We start from the raw sequence: 4,706 nt of genomic DNA on the forward strand, positions 1-4,706 counted from the left end.
AGAAAGAAAAATACACATTTATGCACAAATTTATGTCACAAAGTCACCATCTAACTGAGGTTTCTGTTCTTAGGAAAGTGGAGCAGGCACAGCACTGGAAGTCATCCAAATAGTGTTTATTGTCAGACTGTAGGAATGCTTTGTTGGAAGATTTTTCTCTCAGCTAGACGACTGCATGCAGTTATTTTGTCCCACAGATTAGGTCCTGTGGAATGACAGAGAAAATTTGTTTTTCCTCACACCCTCTTAGTGCAAACGCCCTTTAGTGGCTTACCATCAGCAGCAGGCAGTTTATCATCTTTTCTCGACCATTAGATCATGTCACATCATACATCAAAGCTCTTCTTTGCCTCCCTGCTGTTACTCTTTATCGTTGGCCTTTGTGTTTAGGGAAGGTAATTTTCACATGAAAATGTGCCAATTTCCCAGTGCTTCTTTGGTCTGTTTAAATTTGTAATCTTTGTAGTTTCATTTCCTGTCATCATAAAAAATATGCATAAAAACAAATCCATGAAGAGGGTATAATAAGCAGAGCGTCATTCTCTGTTTCAAGTAGAGGCACTGGCAATGGTTATTTATCCTTGTTGCATAAAACATTGGTCTGTATCTTGCTATAGGTATGTGCCGTGAAGCTCTGTAGCTTTAGATTCAAGTGACACAGAATGTCAATTTCAATTTCCACTCCCTGGCTAATGGTATACGTCGAGAAAAGCCGTACTGTTCCTTCACTGCTACAAGAATTTGCATCATACAGCCATGAATGGAAAAAAAAGACTATGTGAAAATGACACACTGACATGATTTATTTTTATCAGACTATCAGCGTCATTTTGATCAGATTAGCTGTGATTTTCTTGGCCAATGATCTGTGTTGCCTGAGATGAGAGTTGATTACCAGAGACATTAATTTAGGTTTGATTACACTTCCTTTGGTTGACATTCACGTCACAGCATCCAGTGTTCTCCTTATGTCCTTACATTCACTTCATTTGCTCCTTCATCAGTCAAAGCCGGGCTTCCGATAAGTACCTTCTTCTTCTTAATTAAAAGTGCTGCAAGTGATCACATCAGAGAATGAGACAGTTACTTTGTTTTATGAAAAAAAAAAAATTCTGGCTATTATAATCATTTATCCAAGCGGTCAAATAGTGAAACCTGATTAAATCAATTTTGACATCCTCCAGAACTGTATTCTTGTTTTATTATATTCGTGTTGATACATTTTAATCAGTGACTCTTTGCCAAAGAGTCAGTGACTGATTTTAACGTGCTGCTTAATCATTATAAAAGAAAATGCATTTAGAGCAGCAGGGGGGCCGGGGTTCAATTAACAGCCATGTAATTCTGAGTGATTAGTTTACATGCTTCAGCGGCATCAGAGGAGGAAAATGTTACACAAACCAGCAGTCTGAGCGATTCCTTTTTATATGCAGCCTTAAATGCAGAAAGAAACTTTATTGATCCCTTTGGGGAAAATGAGTCATTGCAAAGTCAAATGTATTTCAGCAAGCATCAAATGAAAGTAAAGCATAAAACATTAATAAAAAGAGATTAGCATGATGCAGCGGCGCTCATGATAAAATTATGTTTGATTTATTTTATGAGAAGTAGTCAAACTTGAATCAAATTATTGGTTATAATTATTTCAAAGCAAATAAATATGCCACAAAGATATCTAATGTTGAGCATGAACTGTGAAATTTAAAAGGACTGTTGGAAAGTACACTCATTTCGCTTTGCTGTGTTATGAGAAGACTAATACATCATGAAGCTTCAGTAAACAGATGCTGTCTCTAACAAGCAGCAAAATCAGGGCCTGAAAAATGAACCCAATTTTCAGAAACTGCAGCTTCTGCAGTGGGCGCTTGAGGCTGATTCCAGAAGAAGTCTCCAAAGACTCCATGTTGAAATACCCAACTTTATAGCAGAGATAAAAATGTTTGCAACCTGCTTTATATGGCAAATTAGCTCCAACTGACACTTGTAGAGAGGGATGTGACTTTTTATGTATCTAACCTCTTTAAATTAAGGTTAAAGGGTTAAAGTTCAAGTGTTATAAGTGTTAGAGAGATGTCTGCTAGGCATCACCCCTTAAGTCTAATTGGAGTAACCGATTGACTGTGTTTTGGATTTTTGGTGCCTTTTGAAGCATTTTCAGCTATGCAGTTATCTGACTAATAAAGTTACATGATTTCCATTTAAATTCATTTTTTTAAGTCAGTGAATTCCTATAACTAGAATGGACATCTTTTGTCATTAAAGTTGGTACAGTTACAGTTGAGAAATTTAAAGAAAACATTTTTAATTAATAACATTTTGGAACCATTAGCAATGCAATAGGAACATGTAATCCTGCCCCATCCATCATACCATCATCAACTGTTTATATTTATTGTTACATATGTCTTTTTTATTATTTGTAAATGTTGATGTACCTATAACTCATGAGCCTAAATAGCTTAATTATTACTTAATTACCGCTAAATGTGATTTTGAGCAGTGTTTAAAACTACACGTTTACACTGAAAGGTCATGGCTTTCAACGTTTTGCTACAAGGCAGACACTTTAGCCCCACATTAATATCAGTAATAATGTAAACATAGAAATTAAAATGATTGAAAAAGTAAGGCAATACTTTACCTCAGTGAAAGAAAGAAAGCCACACCATCGTTCACAGCAAATACTTCTGGTCTTTTATCTCAATTGTGGTTCTGTAGGCTTAGAAAATGGCATATATTCACAAACCGGCCTTGATTATGCAGTTTTAACAATACAAATATTAGTATTAGTCACCATGTACAGTAGATACTATGAATCTTTTATACCCTAGGTAATAGTATAGGGTATAGGGTAATAGTATATACTATAGAACCTATAGTATAGGTTTGCTTTTATCATGATTGGATGGGTCATTTAGCAGGAGCTTGGGAACAAACATACAGATGTACATACGGTTCCTTCATTATAGTATGATGATGATATGTTAGTATTATTATCTGTAGCCATGTGAAGCACACACATAGCTATGCATTCTAACTGAGAAAGGTAGAAGGCTGCACAATTAATCAAATTTAAATCTTGATCATGATTTTGGCCATAATTGTGCAGCTCTTGCTGCTAATATTAACTGATGGCAACTCTGACTCCAAAAAACCAGTAGAGTGACCACCACAATGCCAAACCTAAGGCTTAAAAGCAGTAGTCAAAAAATCAGTGAGTGACGCCACTATTGCTACAGCCATCTTTCATGTAAAGTCGATGATTTTAGCACAGACAATGGAAACATAAGGAAGCCAGCCAGAGGGATTTGAGGGATTTATTTAAAATTTGGCCTGCCAGTACCCTCTAAGGATTGCCTATTAAAATAAACCACAGTAAGACACACTGGGGCTTTCATACACTGTTGTTACCTTTGGACAGAGCCAGGCTGGTTGTTTCCATTATTTTCCATCTATAAGAATGTAGCTTCTTATATATTTTACAGATGTAATAGGTGTAAAGATTTTCTTAACTTACTCTTGAAAAGATAATAATGTTGTTGTTCTATTAAGAATAGTTGCCCTCTATATTTATTTAAGGTAACATCTCTACTTTCTAACACTTATGCAGATGTCTATGATGACATGTTTGGCTTTAACGTAAATATCACACGGGCAGTTCAAATCTGTGTATTGCAATGAAAAGTCTCCAGATGGATGTTCAACCTCTTAGAAACTGAGTAGTGCTTCTCTCGTCTTCTTCTTCACTGGGCGCTTATAGTTCCATTTCATCTGTTGACTAAAGTAAAGGTCATCTGTGTAGAGAGAGGGATGACGTGAGTTGTTCACTATAACAGCCTCATCTGTGTGTGTGTGTGTGTGTGTGTGTGTGTGTGTGTGTGTGTATTTCAACTCATATGCCAGCGCTTCTCCACAAGCAATGCCTGTGGGTGAAAACTCTTGGAGAGAGAAAGAAGAGCAACAAGAAAGTAAGATAGAGCTCAGTGGGGTGAGTGAACCTCATGTTTCATTAATGCAGCATATCATGCAATGTGTGTGTGTCTGTGGGTGTGCATGGAGGGATAGAGGAAGGGTCACGGTTGGCTTTAATTAGAGGAAGAATGTGTTAAACAAATGTAGGGCAATCACCGATTCACAGAAGCGTGGCATCCATATTAGTCTACCTCTAATCAGCGCTGATCGGTGCAGAGCACACCGGGCGAGAAGAGCCCTGCTAATGGCATGAGACACTGAAGAAGAATGATGAGTCAGTAACCTGTTTGAGGCCTCAGCCGTCACGTGCTGAATCACGGTCGGATGTCCCCTGGGATCAATTTCCACAGAGGAACAATGGACCTATCTGCCTTCCTGTCTGTCTGTCTCCTTCTCTGTCAGTCACTTCTAATCATCATATCAGTAACAAGCCCTGACTTCTGTCTGGCCATAGAGCGACTGACCTCCCCAGCCACCTGTCTGTCGGTCCAGCCAGTCTCGTCATGTGCAGATACAGATGACAGCGGAAGCTTTCACCCTTCTGCTGAGAAACAAGCACAGCCTAACTGGAATATTTTAATACAAGGATCGTAAACAAAAATCACAAGTTGTCTTTTCATTTAAAAAAGACACTTAAATGGGTATTCTGTGCTAACAATGGCATGCATTTTGTTAAAGCTTTTTGAACAAATAACTGTTTTCTATTTTCCAAGGTGAAAACACTTCTTCTTTTA

At 37.6% G+C, this 4,706-nt stretch overlaps 1 long non-coding RNA gene across 1 annotated transcript; it reads right to left on the reverse strand.

Annotated features, from left to right (window-relative positions):
• Positions 1-944: 944 nt before the first annotated feature.
• On the reverse strand, positions 945-4,496 carry LOC112846665 (uncharacterized). Its single transcript, XR_003219783.1, has 3 exons — positions 4,256-4,496; positions 2,642-2,719; positions 945-1,052 (listed from the first exon to the last, which is right to left on the reverse strand). It is a non-coding gene; the product is annotated as an uncharacterized LOC112846665 (long non-coding RNA).
• Between the last annotated feature and the right edge of the window lie 210 nt (positions 4,497-4,706).

This window comes from Oreochromis niloticus, linkage group LG4 (genome assembly GCF_001858045.2).
Source record: "Oreochromis niloticus isolate F11D_XX linkage group LG4, O_niloticus_UMD_NMBU, whole genome shotgun sequence".
Taxonomy (NCBI): Eukaryota; Metazoa; Chordata; class Actinopteri; order Cichliformes; family Cichlidae; genus Oreochromis; species Oreochromis niloticus.